General features: G+C 48.4%; 21 non-coding genes across 21 annotated transcripts; all 21 read left to right on the forward strand.

The window, feature by feature from the left end:
- Window positions 1-178: 178 nt before the first annotated feature.
- Window positions 179-251, forward strand: TRNAK-UUU. The gene has a single exon. It is a non-coding gene; the product is annotated as a tRNA-Lys (tRNA).
- A 539-nt stretch (window positions 252-790) lies between these two features.
- Window positions 791-863, forward strand: TRNAK-UUU. Its single transcript has one exon. It is a non-coding gene; the product is annotated as a tRNA-Lys (tRNA).
- A 541-nt stretch (window positions 864-1,404) lies between these two features.
- On the forward strand, window positions 1,405-1,477 carry TRNAK-UUU. The gene has a single exon. It is a non-coding gene; the product is annotated as a tRNA-Lys (tRNA).
- A 540-nt stretch (window positions 1,478-2,017) lies between these two features.
- TRNAK-UUU lies at window positions 2,018-2,090 on the forward strand. The gene has a single exon. It is a non-coding gene; the product is annotated as a tRNA-Lys (tRNA).
- A 560-nt stretch (window positions 2,091-2,650) lies between these two features.
- Window positions 2,651-2,723, forward strand: TRNAK-UUU. Its single transcript has one exon. It is a non-coding gene; the product is annotated as a tRNA-Lys (tRNA).
- A 540-nt stretch (window positions 2,724-3,263) lies between these two features.
- TRNAK-UUU lies at window positions 3,264-3,336 on the forward strand. Its single transcript has one exon. It is a non-coding gene; the product is annotated as a tRNA-Lys (tRNA).
- Window positions 3,337-4,509: 1,173 nt separating this feature from the next.
- TRNAK-UUU lies at window positions 4,510-4,582 on the forward strand. The gene has a single exon. It is a non-coding gene; the product is annotated as a tRNA-Lys (tRNA).
- Window positions 4,583-5,142: 560 nt separating this feature from the next.
- TRNAK-UUU lies at window positions 5,143-5,215 on the forward strand. The gene has a single exon. It is a non-coding gene; the product is annotated as a tRNA-Lys (tRNA).
- Window positions 5,216-5,764: 549 nt separating this feature from the next.
- TRNAK-UUU lies at window positions 5,765-5,837 on the forward strand. The gene has a single exon. It is a non-coding gene; the product is annotated as a tRNA-Lys (tRNA).
- Window positions 5,838-6,377: 540 nt separating this feature from the next.
- On the forward strand, window positions 6,378-6,450 carry TRNAK-UUU. The gene has a single exon. It is a non-coding gene; the product is annotated as a tRNA-Lys (tRNA).
- A 539-nt stretch (window positions 6,451-6,989) lies between these two features.
- Window positions 6,990-7,062, forward strand: TRNAK-UUU. Its single transcript has one exon. It is a non-coding gene; the product is annotated as a tRNA-Lys (tRNA).
- Window positions 7,063-7,602: 540 nt separating this feature from the next.
- On the forward strand, window positions 7,603-7,675 carry TRNAK-UUU. Its single transcript has one exon. It is a non-coding gene; the product is annotated as a tRNA-Lys (tRNA).
- Window positions 7,676-8,235: 560 nt separating this feature from the next.
- TRNAK-UUU lies at window positions 8,236-8,308 on the forward strand. The gene has a single exon. It is a non-coding gene; the product is annotated as a tRNA-Lys (tRNA).
- A 540-nt stretch (window positions 8,309-8,848) lies between these two features.
- Window positions 8,849-8,921, forward strand: TRNAK-UUU. The gene has a single exon. It is a non-coding gene; the product is annotated as a tRNA-Lys (tRNA).
- Window positions 8,922-9,461: 540 nt separating this feature from the next.
- TRNAK-UUU lies at window positions 9,462-9,534 on the forward strand. The gene has a single exon. It is a non-coding gene; the product is annotated as a tRNA-Lys (tRNA).
- An 8,275-nt stretch (window positions 9,535-17,809) lies between these two features.
- TRNAK-UUU lies at window positions 17,810-17,882 on the forward strand. The gene has a single exon. It is a non-coding gene; the product is annotated as a tRNA-Lys (tRNA).
- Window positions 17,883-18,442: 560 nt separating this feature from the next.
- On the forward strand, window positions 18,443-18,515 carry TRNAT-UGU. Its single transcript has one exon. It is a non-coding gene; the product is annotated as a tRNA-Thr (tRNA).
- Window positions 18,516-19,056: 541 nt separating this feature from the next.
- TRNAK-UUU lies at window positions 19,057-19,129 on the forward strand. Its single transcript has one exon. It is a non-coding gene; the product is annotated as a tRNA-Lys (tRNA).
- A 540-nt stretch (window positions 19,130-19,669) lies between these two features.
- Window positions 19,670-19,742, forward strand: TRNAK-UUU. The gene has a single exon. It is a non-coding gene; the product is annotated as a tRNA-Lys (tRNA).
- A 540-nt stretch (window positions 19,743-20,282) lies between these two features.
- On the forward strand, window positions 20,283-20,355 carry TRNAK-UUU. The gene has a single exon. It is a non-coding gene; the product is annotated as a tRNA-Lys (tRNA).
- Window positions 20,356-20,895: 540 nt separating this feature from the next.
- Window positions 20,896-20,968, forward strand: TRNAK-UUU. Its single transcript has one exon. It is a non-coding gene; the product is annotated as a tRNA-Lys (tRNA).
- The last annotated feature ends 9 nt before the right edge of the window (window positions 20,969-20,977 follow it).

The following is a 20,977-nucleotide window of genomic DNA, read 5'->3' on the forward strand; positions in this document are numbered from 1 at the left end:
CCAGGGTTAAGGAAGCCTTTGGGGCGGTGTCTTTTTGCAAGGCCCTTGTTTCCGGTGAAAGAGCATTGACCTATAGGTAAAACTAAGCCAGAAACCTCAGATTAAAAGAATGCTCTTTTTCCACCATAGATGTCAAGATTCAAGCAGCTTGGACTGCTCTGGAGGTAGAGCTTTCAGAGCCCGGATAGCTCAGTCGGTAGAGCATCAGACTTTTAATCTGAGGGTCCAGGGTTCAAGTCCCTGTTCGGGCGCTGCCTTTAAACTACCTGTGAGGTCCTTGAGCTGACGATAGGGCAGTCTTTATGCACATCTGCCAGGAATGCTCACTGGACCAAAGAGTTAAAAATGTCCTAGGACGCCAACTCCCCCCTCTAGGCTCTTGGAATCTGCGCCAGAAATAAAGATGGCTGAAGGTGATTGCTAGAACAACTGTTTGGGCTCCAGTAAACAATCTGTGGTTGGCACTCGCCACTCGTTCTTCACTTGCCAGAGTGGATTCTACCTTGTTTTTTGGCCTGCGTTTCCTCCCTGGACCTGGCATCATGAGGCTAAAGGTGAACTGTCTTTATTTGTAACCCAGTCACTGATTAAGAATACTGGAAGCGTCTTGGTCCAGGGTTAAGGAAGCCTTTGGGGCGGTGTCTTTTTGCAAGGCCCTTGTTTCCGGTGAAAGAGCATTGACCTATAGGTAAAACTAAGCCAGAAACCTCAGATTAAAAGAATGCTCTTTTTCCACCATAGATGTCAAGATTCAAGCAGCTTGGACTGCTCTGGAGGTAGAGCTTTCAGAGCCCGGATAGCTCAGTCGGTAGAGCATCAGACTTTTAATCTGAGGGTCCAGGGTTCAAGTCCCTGTTCGGGCGCTGCCTTTAAACTACCTGTGAGGTCCTTGAGCTGACGATAGGGCAGTCTTTATGCACATCTGCCAGGAATGCTCACTGGACCAAAGAGTTAAAAATGTCCTAGGACGCCAACTCCCCCCTCTCGGCTCTTGGAATCTGCGCCAGAAATAAAGATGGCTGAAGGTGATTGCTAGAACAACTGTTTGGGCTCCAGTAAACATTCCGTGGTTGGCACTCGCCACTCGTTCTTCACTTGACAGAGTGGATTCTACCTTGTTTTTTGGCATGCGTTTCCTTCGCTGGACCTGGCATCATGAGGCTAAAGGTGAACTGTCTTTATTTGTAACCCAGTCACTGATTAAGAATACTGGAAGCGTCTTGGTCCAGGGTTAAGGAAGCCTTTGGGGCGGTGTCTTTTTTGCAAGGCCCTTGTTTCCGGTGAAAGAGCATTGACCTATAGGTAAAACTAAGCCAGAAACCTCAGATTAAAAGAATGCTCTTTTTCCACCATAGATGTCAAGATTCAAGCAGCTTGGACTGCTCTGGAGGTAGAGCTTTCAGAGCCCGGATAGCTCAGTCGGTAGAGCATCAGACTTTTAATCTGAGGGTCCAGGGTTCAAGTCCCTGTTCGGGCGCTGCCTTTAAACTACCTGTGAGGTCCTTGAGCTGACGATAGGGCAGTCTTTATGCACATCTGCCAGGAATGCTCACTGGACCAAAGAGTTAAAAATGTCCTAGGACGCCAACTCCCCCCTCTAGGCTCTTGGAATCTGCGCCAGAAATAAAGATGGCTGAAGGTGATTGCTAGAACAACTGTTTGGGCTCCAGTAAACAATCTGTGGTTGGCACTCGCCACTCGTTCTTCACTTGCCAGAGTGGATTCTACCTTGTTTTTTGGCCTGCGTTTCCTCTGCTGGACCTGGCATCATGAGGCTAAAGGTGAACTGTCTTTATTTGTAACCCAGTCACTGATTAAGAATACTGGAAGCGTCTTGGTCCAGGGTTAAGGAAGCCTTTGGGGCGGTGTCTTTTTGCAAGGCCCTTGTTTCCGGTGAAAGAGCATTGACCTATAGGTAAAACTAAGCCAGAAACCTCAGATTAAAAGAATGCACTTTTTCCACCATAGATGTCAAGATTCAAGCAGCTTGGACTGCTCTGGAGGTAGAGCTTTCAGAGCCCGGATAGCTCAGTCGGTAGAGCATCAGACTTTTAATCTGAGGGTCCAGGGTTCAAGTCCCTGTTCGGGCGCTGCCTTTAAACTACCTGTGAGGTCCTTGAGCTGACGATAGGGCAGTCTTTATGCACATCTGCCAGGAATGCTCACTGGACCAAAGAGTTAAAAATGTCCTAGGACGCCAACTCCCCCCTCTAGGCTCTTGGAATCTGCGCCAGAAATAAAGATGGCTGAAGGTGATTGCTAGAACAACTGTTTGGCAGCTTACCTGGGCTCAAGTAAACAATCTGTGGTTGGGACTCGCCACTCGTTCTTCACTTGCCTATAATCCAGAGTGGATTCTACCTTGTTTTTTGGCCTGCGTTTCCTCTGCTGGACCTGGCATCATGAGGCTAAAGGTGAACTGTCTTTATTTGTAACCCAGTCACTGATTAAGAATACTGGAAGCGTCTTGGTCCAGGGTTAAGGAAGCCTTTGGGGCGGTGTCTTTTTGCAAGGCCCTTGTTTCCGGTGAAAGAGCATTGACCTATAGGTAAAACTAAGCCAGAAACCTCAGATTAAAAGAATGCACTTTTTCCACCATAGATGTCAAGATTCAAGCAGCTTGGACTGCTCTGGAGGTAGAGCTTTCAGAGCCCGGATAGCTCAGTCGGTAGAGCATCAGACTTTTAATCTGAGGGTCCAGGGTTCAAGTCCCTGTTCGGGCGCTGCCTTTAAACTACCTGTGAGGTCCTTGAGCTGACGATAGGGCAGTCTTTATGCACATCTGCCAGGAATGCTCACTGGACCAAAGAGTTAAAAATGTCCTAGGACGCCAACTCCCCCCTCTAGGCTCTTGGAATCTGCGCCAGAAATAAAGATGGCTGAAGGTGATTGCTAGAACAACTGTTTGGGCTCCAGTAAACAATCTGTGGTTGGCACTCGCCACTCGTTCTTCACTTGCCAGAGTGGATTCTACCTTGTTTTTTGGCCTGCGTTTCCTCCGCTGGACCTGGCATCATGAGGCTAAAGGTGAACTGTCTTTATTTGTAACCCAGTCACTGATTAAGAATACTGGAAGCGTCTTGGTCCAGGGTTAAGGAAGCCTTTGGGGCGGTGTCTTTTTGCAAGGCCCTTGTTTCCGGTGAAAGAGCATTGACCTATAGGTAAAACTAAGCCAGAAACCTCAGATTAAAAGAATGCTCTTTTTCCACCATAGATGTCAAGATTCAAGCAGCTTGGACTGCTCTGGAGGTAGAGCTTTCAGAGCCCGGATAGCTCAGTCGGTAGAGCATCAGACTTTTAATCTGAGGGTCCAGGGTTCAAGTCCCTGTTCGGGCGCTGCCTTTAAACTACCTGTGAGGTCCTTGAGCTGACGATAGGGCAGTCTTTATGCACATCTGCCAGGAATGCTCACTGGACCAAAGAGTTAAAAATGTCCTAGGACGCCAACTCCCCCCTCTAGGCTCTTGGAATCTGCGCCAGAAATAAAGATGGCTGAAGGTGATTGCTAGAACAACTGTTTGGCAGCTTACCTGGGCTCAAGTAAACAATCTGTGGTTGGGACTCGCCACTCGTTCTTCACTTGCCTATAATCCAGAGTGGATTCTACCTTGTTTTTTGGCCTGCGTTTCCTCTGCTGGACCTGGCATCATGAGGCTAAAGGTGAACTGTCTTTATTTGTAACCCAGTCACTGATTAAGAATACTGGAAGCGTCTTGGTCCAGGGTTAAGGAAGCCTTTGGGGCGGTGTCTTTTTGCAAGGCCCTTGTTTCCGGTGAAAGAGCATTGACCTATAGGTAAAACTAAGCCAGAAACCTCAGATTAAAAGAATGCACTTTTTCCACCATAGATGTCAAGATTCAAGCAGCTTGGACTGCTCTGGAGGTAGAGCTTTCAGAGCCCGGATAGCTCAGTCGGTAGAGCATCAGACTTTTAATCTGAGGGTCCAAGGTTCAGGTCCCTGTTCGGGCGCTGCCTTTAAACTACCTGTGAGGTCCTTGAGCTGACGATAGGGCAGTCTTTATGCACATCTGCCAGGAATGCTCACTGGACCAAAGAGTTAAAAATGTCCTAGGACGCCAACTCCCCCCTCTCGGCTCTTGGAATCTGCGCCAGAAATAAAGATGGCTGAAGGTGATTGCTAGAACAACTGTTTGGGCTCCAGTAAACAATCTGTGGTTGGCACTCGCCACTCGTTCTTCACTTGCCAGAGTGGATTCTACCTTGTTTTTTGGCCTGCGTTTCCTCCGCTGGACCTGGCATCATGAGGCTAAAGGTGAACTGTCTTTATTTGTAACCCAGTCACTGATTAAGAATACTGGAAGCGTCTTGGTCCAGGGTTAAGGAAGCCTTTGGGGCGGTGTCTTTTTGCAAGGCCCTTGTTTCCGGTGAAAGAGCATTGACCTATAGGTAAAACTAAGCCAGAAACCTCAGATTAAAAGAATGCTCTTTTTCCACCATAGATGTCAAGATTCAAGCAGCTTGGACTGCTCTGGAGGGAGAGCTTTCAGAGCCCGGATAGCTCAGTCGGTAGAGCATCAGACTTTTAATCTGAGGGTCCAGGGTTCAAGTCCCTGTTCGGGCGCTGCCTTTAAACTACCTGTGAGGTCCTTGAGCTGACGATAGGGCAGTCTTTATGCACATCTGCCAGGAATGCTCACTGGACCAAAGAGTTAAAAATGTCCTAGGATGCCAACTCCCCCCTCTAGGCTCTTGGAATCTGCGCCAGAAATAAAGATGGCTGAAGGTGATTGCTAGAACAACTGTTTGGCAGCTTACCTGGGCTCAAGTAAACAATCTGTGGTTGGGACTCGCCACTCGTTCTTCACTTGCCTATAATCCAGAGTGGATTCTACCTTGTTTTTTGGCCTGCGTTTCCTCTGCTGGACCTGGCATCATGAGGCTAAAGGTGAACTGTCTTTATTTGTAACCCAGTCACTGATTAAGAATACTGGAAGCGTCTTGGTCCAGGGTTAAGGAAGCCTTTGGGGCGGTGTCTTTTTGCAAGGCCCTTGTTTCCGGTGAAAGAGCATTGACCTATAGGTAAAACTAAGCCAGAAACCTCAGATTAAAAGAATGCACTTTTTCCACCATAGATGTCAAGATTCAAGCAGCTTGGACTGCTCTGGAGGTAGAGCTTTCAGAGCCCGGATAGCTCAGTCGGTAGAGCATCAGACTTTTAATCTGAGGGTCCAGGGTTCAAGTCCCTGTTCGGGCGCTGCCTTTAAACTACCTGTGAGGTCCTTGAGCTGACGATAGGGCAGTCTTTATGCACATCTGCCAGGAATGCTCACTGGACCAAAGAGTTAAAAATGTCCTAGGACGCCAACTCCCCCCTCTAGGCTCTTGGAATCTGCGCCAGAAATAAAGATGGCTGAAGGTGATTGCTAGAACAACTGTTTGGCAGCTTACCTGCCAGTAAACAATCTGTGGTTGGCACTCGCCACTCGTTCTTCACTTGCCTCAGAGTGGATTCTACCTTGTTTTTTGGCCTGCGTTTCCTCGCTGGACCTGGCATCATGAGGCTAAAGGTGAACTGTCTTTATTTGTAACCCAGTCACTGATTAAGAATACTGGAAGCGTCTTGGTCCAGGGTTAAGGAAGCCTTTGGGGCGGTGTCTTTTTGCAAGGCCCTTGTTTCCGGTGAAAGAGCATTGACCTATAGGTAAAACTAAGCCAGAAACCTCAGATTAAAAGAATGCACTTTTTCCACCATAGATGTCAAGATTCAAGCAGCTTGGACTGCTCTGGAGGTAGAGCTTTCAGAGCCCGGATAGCTCAGTCGGTAGAGCATCAGACTTTTAATCTGAGGGTCCAGGGTTCAAGTCCCTGTTCGGGCGCTGCCTTTAAACTACCTGTGAGGTCCTTGAGCTGACGATAGGGCAGTCTTTATGCACATCTGCCAGGAATGCTCACTGGACCAAAGAGTTAAATATGTCCTAGGACGCCAACTCCCCCCTCTTGGCTCTTGGAATCTGCGCCAGAAATAAAGATGGCTGAAGGTGATTGCTAGAACAACTGTTTGGGCTCCAGTAAACAATCTGTGGTTGGCACTCGCCACTCGTTCTTCACTTGCCAGAGTGGATTCTACCTTGTTTTTTGGCCTGCGTTTCCTCCGCTGGACCTGGCATCATGAGGCTAAAGGTGAACTGTCTTTATTTGTAACCCAGTCACTGATTAAGAATACTGGAAGCGTCTTGGTCCAGGGTTAAGGAAGCCTTTGGGGCGGTGTCTTTTTGCAAGGCCCTTGTTTCCGGTGAAAGAGCATTGACCTATAGGTAAAACTAAGCCAGAAACCTCAGATTAAAAGAATGCTCTTTTTCCACCATAGATGTCAAGATTCAAGCAGCTTGGACTGCTCTGGAGGTAGAGCTTTCAGAGCCCGGATAGCTCAGTCGGTAGAGCATCAGACTTTTAATCTGAGGGTCCAGGGTTCAAGTCCCTGTTCGGGCGCTGCCTTTAAACTACCTGTGAGGTCCTTGAGCTGACGATAGGGCAGTCTTTATGCACATCTGCCAGGAATGCTCACTGGACCAAAGAGTTAAAAATGTCCTAGGACGCCAACTCCCCCCTCTAGGCTCTTGGAATCTGCGCCAGAAATAAAGATGGCTGAAGGTGATTGCTAGAACAACTGTTTGGGCTCCAGTAAACAATCTGTGGTTGGCACTCGCCACTCGTTCTTCACTTGCCAGAGTGGATTCTACCTTGTTTTTTGGCCTGCGTTTCCTCCGCTGGACCTGGCATCATGAGGCTAAAGGTGAACTGTCTTTATTTGTAACCCAGTCACTGATTAAGAATACTGGAAGCGTCTTGGTCCAGGGTTAAGGAAGCCTTTGGGGCGGTGTCTTTTTGCAAGCCCTTGTTTCCGGTGAAAGAGCATTGACCTTTAGGTAAAACTAAGCCAGAAACCTCAGATTAAAAGAATGCTCTTTTTCCACCATAGATGTCAAGATTCAAGCAGCTTGGACTGCTCTGGAGGTAGAGCTTTCAGAGCCCGGATAGCTCAGTCGGTAGAGCATCAGACTTTTAATCTGAGGGTCCAGGGTTCAAGTCCCTGTTCGGGCGATGCCTTTAAACTACCTGTGAGGTCCTTGAGCTGACGATAGGACAGTCTTTATGCACATCTGCCAGGAATGCTCCCTGGACCAAAGAGTTAAAAATGTCCTAGGACGCCAACTCCCCCCTCTAGGCTCTTGGAATCTGCGCCAGAAATAAAGATGGCTGAAGGTGATTGCTAGAACAACTGCTTGGGCTCCAGTAAACAATCCGCGGTTGGCACTCGCCACTCGTTCTTCACTTGCCAGAGTGGATTCTACCTTGTTTTTTGGCATGCGTTTTCTTCGCTGGACCTGGCATCATGAGGCTAAAGGTGAACTGTCTTTATTTGTAACCCAGTCACTGATTAAGAATACTGGAAGCGTCTTGGTCCAGGGTTAAGGAAGCCTTTGGGGCGGTGTCTTTTTGCAAGGCCCTTGTTTCCGGTGAAAGAGCATTGACCTATAGGTAAAACTAAGCCAGAAACCTCAGATTAAAAGAATGCTCTTTTTCCACCATAGATGTCAAGATTCAAGCAGCTTGGACTGCTCTGGAGGTAGAGCTTTCAGAGCCCGGATAGCTCAGTCGGTAGAGCATCAGACTTTTAATCTGAGGGTCCAGGGTTCAAGTCCCTGTTCGGGCGCTGCCTTTAAACTACCTGTGAGGTCCTTGAGCTGACGATAGGGCAGTCTTTATGCACATCTGCCAGGAATGCTCACTGGTCCAAAGAGTTAAAAATGTCCTAGGACGCCAACTCCCCCCTCTCGGCTCTTGGAATCTGCGCCAGAAATAAAGATGGCTGAAGGTGATTGCTAGAACAACTGTTTGGCAGCTTACCTGGGCTCAAGTAAACAATCTGTGGTTGGGACTCGCCACTCGTTCTTCACTTGCCTATAATCCAGAGTGGATTCTACCTTGTTTTTTGGCCTGCGTTTCCTCCGCTGGACCTGGCATCATGAGGCTAAAGGTGAACTGTCTTTATTTGTAACCCAGTCACTGATTAAGAATACTGGAAGCGTCTTGGTCCAGGGTTAAGGAAGCCTTTGGGGCGGTGTCTTTTTGCAAGGCCCTTGTTTCCGGTGAAAGAGCATTGACCTATAGGTAAAACTAAGCCAGAAACCTCAGATTAAAAGAATGCTCTTTTTCCACCATAGATGTCAAGATTCAAGCAGCTTGGACTGCTCTGGAGATAGAGCTTTCAGAGCCTGGATAGCTCAGTCGGTAGAGCATCAGACTTTTAATCTGAGGGTCCAGGGTTCAAGTCCCTGTTCGGGCGCTGCCTTTAAACTACCTGTGAGGTCCTTGAGCTGAGGATAGGGCAGTCTTTATGCACATCTGCCAGGAATGCTCACTGGACCAAAGAGTTAAAAATGTCCTAGGACGCCAACTCCCCCCTCTCGGCTCTTGGAATCTGCGCCAGAAATAAAGATGGCTGAAGGTGATTGCTAGAACAACTGTTTGGGCTCCAGTAAACAATCTGTGGTTGGCACTCGCCACTCGTTCTTCACTTGCCAGAGTGGATTCTACCTTGTTTTTTGGCCTGCGTTTCCTCCGCTGGACCTGGCATCATGAGGCTAAAGGTGAACTGTCTTTATTTGTAACCCAGTCACTGATTAAGAATACTGGAAGCGTCTTGGTCCAGGGTTAAGGAAGCCTTTGGGGCGGTGTCTTTTTGCAAGGCCCTTGTTTCCGGTGAAAGAGCATTGACCTATAGGTAAAACTAAGCCAGAAACCTCAGATTAAAAGAATGCTCTTTTTCCACCATAGATGTCAAGATTCAAGCAGCTTGGACTGCTCTGGAGATAGAGCTTTCAGAGCCTGGATAGCTCAGTCGGTAGAGCATCAGACTTTTAATCTGAGGGTCCAGGGTTCAAGTCCCTGTTCGGGCGCTGCCTTTAAACTACCTGTGAGGTCCTTGAGCTGACGATAGGGCAGTCTTTATGCACATCTGCCAGGAATGCTCACTGGACCAAAGAGTTAAAAATGTCCTAGGACGCCAACTCCCCCCTCTCGGCTCTTGGAATCTGCGCCAGAAATAAAGATGGCTGAAGGTGATTGCTAGAACAACTGTTTGGGCTCCAGTAAACAATCTGTGGTTGGCACTCGCCACTCGTTCTTTACTTGCCAGAGTGGATTCTACCTTGTTTTTTGGTCTGCGTTTCCTCCGCTGGACCTGGCATCATGAGGCTAAAGGTGAACTGTCTTTATTTGTAACCCAGTCATTGATTAAGAATACTGGAAGCGTCTTGGTCCAGGGTTAAGGAAGCCTTTGGGGCGGTGTCTTTTTGCAAGGCCCTTGTTTCCGGTGAAAGAGCATTGACCTATAGGTAAAACTAAGCCAGAAACCTCAGATTAAAAGAATGCACTTTTTCCACCATAGATGTCAAGATTCAAGCAGCTTGGACTGCTCTGGAGGTTGAGCTTTCAGAGCCCGGATAGCTCAGTCGGTAGAGCATCAGACTTTTAATCTGAGGGTCCAGGGTTCAAGTCCCTGTTCGGGCGCTGCCTTTAAACTACCTGTGAGGTCCTTGAGCTGACGATAGGGCAGTCTTTATGCACATCTGCCAGGAATGCTCACTGGACCAAAGAGTTAAAAATGTCCTAGGACACCAACGCCCCCCTCTTGGCTCTTGGAATCTGCGCCAGAAATAAAGATGGCTGAAGGTAGGAGGTGAGGAGGGGAGGGGGAGACGCGGAGCGGGACACTCTGCAGACAGGGGCACAATCGCCCTGGGGACAGATACAGCCTGGCCATACAGCTGGAGGAGGAGGTGGCTCTCCCTTGCATCAGGCCCCCCTAAGTGTGATGGCGCTGGGTGGCAAAGTAGCGCTGACAGGCGGAGGCCTAGACCCAGAGACTGACACTCATGGCCATGGCAATATAATGTCCATCCAGGCTGAAGTACATAGAGACCCCTTCTCTTCACAGTCACAAATTGGGACCCCCTCCCCATGCTCTGACCAGGGCCTAGGGCCTCACCATCTTACCTTGCCTGGTTCCCCTGATGAAGCACCACTGCTGTTTACCACATCCCCAGCTTCGTCCACAGACAGACAGATGGCTGAATTAGCTGAGATCACATTCAGCCAGGGGAGCTCCGCGCTCCTGATGTCCCCTGCCCATGCCCCTGCCCCTGCTTCCTCATATTCTGGAGACACTGTGCTTCTGGCCAGATTCTCAGCCCTTTTACAACAAGAACTGACTAAAGCATGCACAATGATTACTGCTGGGATAAAGTCAGATTTCCAAAATATTGGAGCACGGCTGGATAGCATTGAAACCAAAATGGACGGCACGGTTAGACGCGTTAATCAAAACTCCAAAATGATCATGTCCTTACAGGACCAATTGGATGACGCTAACGCAAAGATTGAAGATTTGGAGAATAGATCTCGCAGGTACAATTTCCGGGTGAGGGGCCTCCCAGAAACGGTCCTGAACCTGGAGGAAACAGTCCATGCCTTGATGACACAGCTAATCCCAGACATTTCTCCCCACCAGCTAGAACTCGATAGAGTGCATCGCGCTTTAACGGCCCCCAGGCCGGACGGCCTGCCACGGGATGTTATAGTCAAGCCACACTACTACAGGATCAAGGAGAAAGTGATGCTGGAGGCCAGGCAGCTAGGCAACATAACCGTTATGGAACACCCGGTCCAAATCTTTGCGGACATTTCGCAATCCACGATCCAGAAGAGAAGAGCGCTTAAACCCCTCTTGAACCATCTTGTTAATCGTCACATCAAATATCGCTGGTCTTTTCCATTCAAACTCTCGTTCTCATATAAAGGCAGATCCTGCTCTTTCAATTCGTTTCAATCGGGAGAAGCGCTACTCCAAGAATTGGGACTGATCACCATGGATCCCCAGGCTTCCACCAGTGCCCCGGGGGGTGGAGACAGGCCTGTGTCCCCCCTATGGTCCCAGCAGGGCCGCTCCAGGGCCAGAAGGCCCCCTCCGAATACTTGATGATTGGACACAATCCGTGCCTACCTCTTTACCTAAATACCCCCCTGCAGGGCCCCCTCACAGATTTCTGGGGCTGACCCCTCCAGAAGTGAGGGTTGCAATAACGGGGACGAATAGTTCTGACGTGTCTGTTTTGTTATGCTCATTTCGTTATGTTATCCGCATACGAGTTGCCGCGAGAAGGGCCTTATTCTAAATTTTTTCTTCTTCTTTTTCGCGTTCGTTTTTTTTTTTTTTTTTTTTTTTTTTATATATATCCTCATGGTCACTTTTGTTTCGCGTTTTTAATTTTTCCGTTGCTACGCGATAAGACCAAGTAATTAGCTTATGTGCTGAGTTGGTCCGGTCCGGAATGGAAGCTAGAAACTGCTTTATACACTACGGGTGTGTGGTTGGCGGGGGGGGCTCCGCCTGCTCGTATCGGGTTGCGAGGGTGAAGGGCCGGGGTGGTAACGCATGCCACGAATAGCGAACTTGCCTCTCCTGGTTGGGTGAGGGCAACTTCGCGCAGGTTAACGGGCAATTTTGTTCTCTTTATGCCCATGACTACGCGCCGTTTTTTCGGCGGACCCGGGGGGGGGGAGGGGGGAGCGTTTATTTCTCGCTCTCCCCTCCTCCTCCCCCTTCTTTCTATTTCGTCATTTTTTGCGCTATGGTTTATTTTGAATTTTTCCTTATTTTTGTTTTGGCAGCGATCGTCTTTTGGGTGGTCTTTGTCGAACTGTAATGTACTGAACTCAGATTTACTTCTTCCATGCCTTTTCTTCTTTAACCAGACTTTCTTTTCTCTCTCCCGTCCTCCTTTTGGTGCATCCCCATCCCGAGATCAGATTCCACTACAAGGTCCGAGACCCTCGGGGACTGAACCCCTGTTTCTCCAGAACCGTGAGTACAGACTACCGAACCAACATGGCGAATAGGTCCCTTACTAAATACACCATCCTAACACACAATGTGCAGGGTATTAATTCCCCTACAAAACGAGCGAAGGCCTTCCAACAGTACCACAAAATGGGAGTTGATGTTCTGCTCCTACAGGAAACGCATTTTTCAAAGACCTCGGCCCCCAGGTATTTAAACGCTAGATACACAACGGTCTTTCTATCAAATGGGCCTGACAAAAAGAGAGGGGTAGCGATATGTTTTGCAAAAAAGGTCCCATTCACGCCAATCACCGTCATTAGAGATAAGGAGGGTAGATACATCATGGTAGTGGGGAAAATCAACGAGAGCGAGGTCACTTTCCTATCGTATTATGCCCCCAATGTAGGTCAATTGGCTTTCTTTCGTTCTATGCTGGAGGTCATAATGCCCCACGTGGCGGGCCATGTGATCCTCGGCGGGGATAGTAACACCTCTCTTGATCGGGTTCTAGATAGATCCAATCCCGGGAAAGCAATACTGAAACACGCTACTAGACGAAGCGGAGTAATGGCGCGTCTTCTACATAGCTATGATCTGGTAGACGTGTGGAGAGACGCCCACTCTACTGATAGGGACTTCACGTTCTATTCCCATGTGCATAAGACATATTCACGCATAGATCATGTGTTCACGTTCTCTCCCCTGCTTTCATTCGTTTCGTCTGCTACGATAATCCCCATGTCTTGGTCGGATCACTCTTCGGTACAAATTGTGTTGACTGACCTCTGGGCAAAGTCAGGCCCACCATCGTGGCGTTTGAACGAGTCTTTACTGAATGACCCTGCCTTCGAAAAGGAAATCGAGCGAGCCATAAAACAGTTTTTTGAGGAAAACTCCTCGTCGGTCTCCTCTCCGGTGACACTGTGGGCGGCCCATAAGGCCACCGTGCGGGGAACGCTTATACAGCTTTCCTCTAAGGTTAAGAGGGAGCGTGAACACACGATTCGGCAGCAGGAAGATGAATTGCGTCGGGTAATGCGTGAACAGAAGTCTAACCCACACCTCGATTTTAGAACCCAAATAGACGAGGCGCGTATGGCTCTGAACCTGAGCCTTACTACAAAGGCGGAGAAATATCTTAGGTGGTCACACCATAGATTTTATTCTTTGGGCGATAAGCCGAACAAACTACTGGCGAGAAGGTTGACCCCTAGGCCATTTAACCCCGCTCTTCCCAAACTGAGACTGAAGAATGGCCAGGTTACCCAGAATCCCCACAAGATCCTCCAAGAGTTTGCCGATTTCTATTCTAAACTGTACGAATCTCCAGGGGACTTTAGCAGGACTCAGGCAGAGGCTTTTTTGGGTAATCTTTCTATCCCCAAGTTATCTAGCGACCACGTGGAATTGATGGAGGCAGAATTCACAACGGAGGAAATTCTGGCGGCCATTAAGTCTCTGAACCCTTCTAAATCACCGGGCCCGGACGGGTTCTCGGGCCACTACTACCGTAAATATGCGGAAATCCTAGCTCCGCATTTATGTGCTCTCTTCAATGGTTTACGCGGAGGCTCCCCCCTCGCGCCACATGAGAATAGGGCGTTTATACATGTCATCCCTAAGCCCAACAAGGACCATAGCGACTGCTCAAACTACCGCCCGATCTCGCTGATCAATGTCGACCTTAAGCTCCTGACGAAAATATTGACCACCCGAGTGAACTCATTTTTAGCACGATACATACACCCTGACCAAGTGGGATTTGTCCCCCATAGACAGGCCCCAGACCAGACTAGAAGAATCATAGACATCATATCTGCGCTAAACTCGGGCTGGGATGGGGGAGGACAGAGAGGGGCTTTACTACTAGGGTTAGATCTGCAGAAGGCGTTTGACTCACTATCCTGGGATTACCTTTTTTTTATTTTAGAGAGATATGGGTTTGGGTCACATTTTCTGACGACACTTAGAACAATATACAACGCTCCCGTTGCCAACTTGGTGGTCAAGGGCTATAGGTCTCAAGACATCCCTATACATAGAGGTACCCGACAAGGCTGCCCACTGTCCCCAGTGTTGTTTATCTTGGCTTTGGAGCCCTTGGCGACCAAGATTAGAGCACATCCGGACATATTGGGGGTCTGCTGTGGGGGACGGGAGCATAAATGTGCGCTGTTCGCGGATGACATACTGATGCTCCTCTCCTCTCCGGTTACCTCCTTGCCAATCCTGAAGGGGGTACTGGGACATTTTGCGACGTTTACGGGTTTGCGGGTAAATCATTCCAAATCCCAGGCTCTCGGCGTCTCCCTGAGGCCCCACATAGTCCGAGCCTTGCAAGGTCAGTACACTTTTAGATGGCAAGAGGAAGCCCTCCCTTACCTGGGTATTTATTTAACACCTACTCTTACTACACTATATAGGAAGAACTATCCCCCCCTGTTCCGCAAGTTGTTAGAGGACCTTCAGAGGTGGTCAACTAAACCCCCGTCATGGTTCGGTAGGCTGTATTCGGTCAAGATGATCATCCTGCCTAAGGTGTTGTACCTATTTAGAACTCTCCCATTAGCCGTTGTGAGTGCGGATCTTAGGAAGTTTCAGACCAAACTACTCGATTACATATGGGACCATAAGAGGCCTAGGGTGAACAGGAAAACATTATACACACCTAAATCGGGAGGAGGATTAGGTGTGCCGGACCTCCTTAAGTATTACCACTCAGCCCAGTTGGCTCAGCTGATCCGTTTTCACACGGGTCGATCCAAACCGCTTTGGATGGGATTGGAGTCTTCCTTGATTCCAGACAGAGAGATCAGCCACCTGATGTGGCTGAGGGGACGGAATAGGCCGTCTGTGATGTGTCCGTCTCTGTCATTCTCCCTGAGCCTCTGGGATCGCCTAGCAAAAACATACCAATTTAAATCACCACACACCCCGATGGCTTCACTATTCCACAACCCCGAGTTCACCCCGGGTCTCCGGCCCCAGGACTTTAATTGGTGGATCAATAAGGGTCTACTGAGGATAGCGGATCTATGCGACCACAAGGGGGCTTTGTCAAAGTCGGTTCTACAGGAGAGGTATGATCTTCCAAAAGCTGAATACTTTCGATACGCTCAGATTGCTCACTTTTTGGGGACTTTGAACCGCTCTTCGGACCTCTCCACATCAACGGCTATGGAACAACTTTGTAGAACCTTTGACAAACACTCCGGTCACATATCAATAATCTACAGCATGTTGTCCTCTAATACTCAAAAGTTGGTTTATATGCAAAAGTGGGAACAGGATCTTGGCACGGCTCTTGAAATGGCGGAATGGAGCAAGCTGATACAGGGGGCGTCTAGATCCTATATTAACACCTCTTTAATTGAGGCCAATTACAAAGTGTTGTTACGGTGGTACATGGTCCCTGTGCGAATAGCCACCTTTGTCCCAGGGGCGTCTCCACGGTGCTTTAGAGGGTGCAATGAGGACGGCTCCATGTACCACACTTGGTGGATATGTCAAAAGGTGAGGCGATTCTGGATACGCACCTACAATTTTATCTATTCTATAACCCAGGTGAACCTCGTTAAGTCGCCTCTGCATGCACTGCTGGGACGCCCGGTGGAGGGTACGTCAAAGTACATGAAAAAACTGATAGCTTTTATTTTTGTGGCAGCTAGAATTTCCATCGCCAAGTCATGGAGATCCCCCACTGTCCCTTTTTGCCTCTTGAAGTCTAAGTTGTCATGGATCATGGTGAACGAGAGGTTGTCAGCCATTCTGAATGACAAAGTCAAGGTTTTCGATAAGGTGTGGGATCCCTGGATCACTTACCTCGCGAATGTACACTGATCCAACTCGAGGCTGGTGGATGGGGATGCGCCATCCCTCCCCCCCTTTTTTTCTTTTTTTTTTTTCTTTCTCTCTCGCTCTTCTTTCCCTTCTCCTCTTCTATCCTTTTTCCTCCTCTTCTTCCTTCCTCTTTGCTCTATTACTGATATGTTACCAATTCAGAGGTAGTGGGCTGGGGTATGTTGGCCCTTTGGGCCTGGATAGCGCCACAACTGGGGGATCCCGGGCTAAGTTGACGATTATCCCTGTTGGGAGATGGTTCTGGGGGGAACGTTATGGATTCTGGATACTAGATATGTAACTGTTATGTGTAAATATGCAATAATCTGTATTGGATTGATGGCCCCCCAGATGTGGACTGCGGGTGCATATTTCCCCCCCCCCCCCCGCTCCTAACTTTCTTTGTATACCCCTCTCCCTGATTTTTATTTCTCTTTGAAAACTCAATAAAAATATTGGAAACAAAGATGGCTGAAGGTGATTGCTAGAACAACTGTTTGGGCTCCAGTAAACAATCTGTGGTTGGCACTCGCCACTCGTTCTTCACTTGCCAGAGTGGATTCTACCTTGTTTTTTGGCCTGCGTTTCCTCCGCTGGACCTGGCATCATGAGGCTAAAGGTGAACTGTCTTTATTTGTAACCCAGTCACTGATTAAGAATACTGGAAGCGTCTTGGTCCAGGGTTAAGGAAGCCTTTGGGGCGGTGTCTTTTTGCAAGGCCCTTGTTTCCGGTGAAAGAGCATTGACCTATAGGTAAAACTAAGCCAGAAACCTCAGATTAAAAGAATGCACTTTTTCCACCATAGATGTCAAGATTCAAGCAGCTTGGACTGCTCTGGAGGTAGAGCTTTCAGAGCCCGGATAGCTCAGTCGGTAGAGCATCATACTTTTAATCTGAGGGTTCAAGTCCCTGTTCGGGCGCTGCCTTTAAACTACCTGTGAGGTCCTTGAGCTGACGATAGGGCAGTCTTTATGCACATCTGCCAGGAATGCTCACTGGACCAAAGAGTTAAAAATGTCCTAGGACGCCAACTCCCCCCTCTCGGCTTTTGGAATCTGCGCCAGAAATAAAGTTGGCTGAAGGTGATTGCTAGAACAACTGTTTGGGCGCTTACCTGGGCTCAAGTAAACAATCTGTGGTTGGGACTCGCCACTCGTTCTTCAATTGCCTATAATCCAGAGTGGATTCTACCTTGTTTTTTGGCCTGCGTTTCCTCTGCTGGACCTGGCATCATGAGGCTAAAGGTGAACTGTCTTTATTTGTAACCCAGTCACTGATTAAGAATACTGGAAGCGTCTTGGTCCAGGGTTAAGGAAGCCTTTGGGGCGGTGTCTTTTTGCAAGGCCCTTGTTTCCAGGGGAAAGAGCATTGACCTATAGGTAAAACTAAGCCAGAAACCTCAGATTAAAAGAATGCACTTTTTCCACCATAGATGTCAAGATTCAAGCAGCTTGGTCTGCTCTGGAGGTAGAGCTTTCAGAGCCCGGATAGCTCAGTCGGTAGAGCATTATACTTTTAATCTGAGGGTCCAGCGTTCAAGTCCCTGTTCGGGCGCTGCCTTTAAACTACCTGTGAGGTCCTTGAGCTGACGATAGGGCAGTCTTTATGCACATCTGCCAGGAATGCTCACTGGACCAAAGAGTTAAAAATGTCCTAGGACGCCAACTCCCCCCTCTCGGCTTTTGGAATCTGCGCCATAAATAAAGATGGCTGAAGGTGATTGCTAGAACAACTGTTTGGGCTCCAGTAAACAATCTGTGGTTGGCACTCGCCACTCGTTCTTCACTTGCCTATAATCCAGAGTGGATTCTACCTTGTTTTTTGGCCTGCGTTTCCTCTGCTGGACCTGGCATCATGAGGATAAAGGTGAACTGTCTTTATTTGTAACCCAGTCACTGATTAAGAATACTGGAATTGTCTTGGTCCAGGGTTAAGGAAGCCTTTGGGGCGGTGTCTTTTTGCAAGGCCCTTGTTTCCGGTGAAAGAGCATTGACCTATAGGTAAAACTAAGCCAGAAACCTCAGATTAAAAGAATGCACTTTTTCCACCATAGATGTCAAGATTCAAGCAGCTTGGACTGCTCTGGAGGTAGAGCTTTCAGAGTCCTGATAGCTCAGTCGGTAGAGCATCAGACTTTTAATCTGAGGGTCCAGGGTTCAAGTCCCTGTTTGGACGCTGCCTTTAAACTACCTGTGAGGTCCTTGAGCTGACGATAGGGCAGTCTTTATGCACATCTGCCAGGAATGCTCACTGGACCAAAGAGTTAAAAATGTCCTAGGACGCCAACTCCCCCCTCTAGGCTCTTGGAATCTGCGCCAGAAATAAAGATGGCTGAAGGTGATTGCTAGAACAACTGCTTGGCAGCTTACCTGGGCTCAAGTAAACAATCTGTGGTTGGGACTCGCCACTCGTTCTTCACTTGCCTATAATCCAGAGTGGATTCTACCTTGTTTTTTGGCCTGCGTTTCCTCTGCTGGACCTGGCATCATGAGGCTAAAGGTGAACTGTCTTTATTTGTAACCCAGTCACTGATTAAGAATACTGGAAGCGTCTTGGTCCAGGGTTAAGGAAGCCTTTGGGGTGGTGTCTTTTTGCAAGGCCCTTGTTTCCGGTGAAAGAGCATTGACCTATAGGTAAAACTAAGCCAGAAACCTCAGATTAAAAGAATGCACTTTTTCCACCATAGATGTCAAGATTCAAGCAGCTTGGACTGCTCTGGAGGTTGAGCTTTCAGAGCCCGGATAGCTCAGTCGGTAGAGCATCAGACTTGTAATCTGAGGGTCCAGGGTTCAAGTCCCTGTTCGGGCGCTGCCTTTAAACTACCTGTGAGGTCCTTGAGCTGACGATAGGGCAGTCTTTATGCACATCTGCCAGGAATGCTCACTGGACCAAAGAGTTAAAAATGTCCTAGGACGCCAACTCCCCCCTCTAGGCTCTTGGAATCTGCGCCAGAAATAAAGATGGCTGAAGGTGATTGCTAGAACAACTGTTTGGGCTCCAGTAAACAATCTGTGGTTGGCACTCGCCACTCGTTCTTCACTTGCCAGAGTGGATTCTACCTTGTTTTTTGGCCTGCGTTTCCTCCGCTGGACCTGGCATCATGAGGCTAAAGGTGAACTGTCTTTATTTGTAACCCAGTCACTGATTAAGAATACTGGAAGCGTCTTGGTCCAGGGTTAAGGAAGCCTTTGGGGCGGTGTCTTTTTTGCAAGGCCCTTGTTTCCGGTGAAAGAGCATTGACCTATAGGTAAAACTAAGCCAGAAACCTCAGATTAAAAGAATGCTCTTTTTCCACCATAGATGTCAAGATTCAAGCAGCTTGGACTGCTCTGGAGGTAGAGCTTTCAGAGCCCGGATAGCTCAGTCGGTAGAGCATCAGACTTTTAATCTGAGGGTCCAGGGTTCAAGTCCCTGTTCGGGCGCTGCCTTTAAACTACCTGTGAGGTCCTTGAGCTGACGATAGGGCAGTCTTTATGCACATCTGCCAGGAATGCTCACTGGACCAAAGAGTTAAAAATGTCCTAGGACGCCAACTCCCCCCTCTAGGCTCTTGGAATCTGCGCCAGAAATAAAGATGGCTGAAGGTGATTGCTAGAACAACTGCTTGGGCTCCAGTAAACAATCCGCAGTTGGCACTCGCCACTCGTTCTTCACTTGCCAGAGTGGATTCTACCTTGTTTTTTGGCATGCGTTTCTTCTGCTGGACCTGGCATCATGAGGCTAAAGGTGAACTGTCTTTATTTGTAACCCAGTCACTGATTAAGAATACTGGAAGCGTCTTGGTCCAGGGTTAAGGAAGCCTTTGGGGCGGTGTCTTTTTGCAAGGCCCTTGTTTCCGGTGAAAGAGCATTGACCTATAGGTAAAACTAAGCCAGAAACCTCAGATTAAAAGAATGCACTTTTTACACCATAGATGTCAAGATTCAAGCAGCTTGGACTGCTCTGGAGGTAGAGCTTTCAGAGCCCGGATAGCTCAGTCGGTAGAGCATCAGACTTTTAATCTGAGGGTCCAGGGTTCAAGTCCCTGTTCGGGCGCTGCCTTTAAACTACCTGTGAGGTCCTTGAGCTGACGATAGGGCAGTCTTTATGCACATCTGCCAGGAATGCTCACTGGACCAAAGAGTTAAAAATGTCCTAGGATGCCAACTCCCCCCTCTAGGCTCTTGGAATCTGCGCCAGAAATAAAGATGGCTGAAGGTGATTGCTAGAACAACTGTTTGGGCTCCAGTAAACAATCTGTGGTTGGCACTCGCCACTCGTTCTTCACTTGCCAGAGTGGATTCTACCTTGTTTTTTGGCCTGCGTTTCCTCCGCTGGACCTGGCATCATGAGGCTAAAGGTGAACTGTCTTTATTTGTAACCCAGTCACTGATTAAGAATACTGGAAGCGTCTTGGTCCAGGGTTAAGGAAGCCTTTGGGGCGGTGTCTTTTTGCAAGGCCCTTGTTTCCGGTGAAAGAGCATTGACCTATAGGTAAAACTAAGCCAGAAACCTCAGATTAAAAGAATGCTCTTTTTCCACCATAGATGTCAAGATTCAAGCAGCTTGGACTGCTCTGGAGGTAGAGCTTTCAGAGCCCGGATAGCTCAGTCGGTAGAGCATCAGACTTTTAATCTGAGGGTCCAGGGTTCAAGTCCCTGTTCGGGCGATGCCTTTAGACTACCTGTGAGGTCCTTGAGCTGACGATAGGGCAGTCTTTATGCACATCTGCCAGGAATGCTCCCTGGACCAAAGAGTTAAAAATGTCCTAGGACGCCAACTCCCCCCTCTAGGCTCTTGGAATCTGCGCCAGAAATAAAGATGGCTGAAGGTGATTGCTAGAACAACTGCTTGGGCTCCAGTAAACAATCCGCTGTTGGCACTCGCCACTCGTTCTTCACTTGCCAGAGTGGATTCTACCTTGTTTTTTGGCATGCGTTTTCTTCGCTGGACCTGGCATCATGAGGCTAAAGGTGAACTGTCTTTATTTGTAACCCAGTCACTGATTAAGAATACTGGAAGCGTCTTGGTCCAGGGTTAAGGAAGCCTTTGGGGCGGTGTCTTTTTGCAAGGCCCTTGTTTCCGGTGAAAGAGCATTGACCTATAGGTAAAACTAAGCCAGAAACCTCAGATTAAAAGAATGCACTTTTTCCACCATAGATGTCAAGATTCAAGCAGCTTGGACTGCTCTGGAGGTAGAGCTTTCAGAGCCCGGATAGCTCAGTCGGTAGAGCATCAGACTTTTAATCTGAGGGTCCAGGGTTCAAGTCCCTGTTCGGGCGCTGCCTTTA

This window comes from Rana temporaria, unplaced genomic scaffold, assembly GCF_905171775.1.
Source record: "Rana temporaria unplaced genomic scaffold, aRanTem1.1, whole genome shotgun sequence".
NCBI classification, from domain to species: domain Eukaryota; kingdom Metazoa; phylum Chordata; class Amphibia; order Anura; family Ranidae; genus Rana; species Rana temporaria.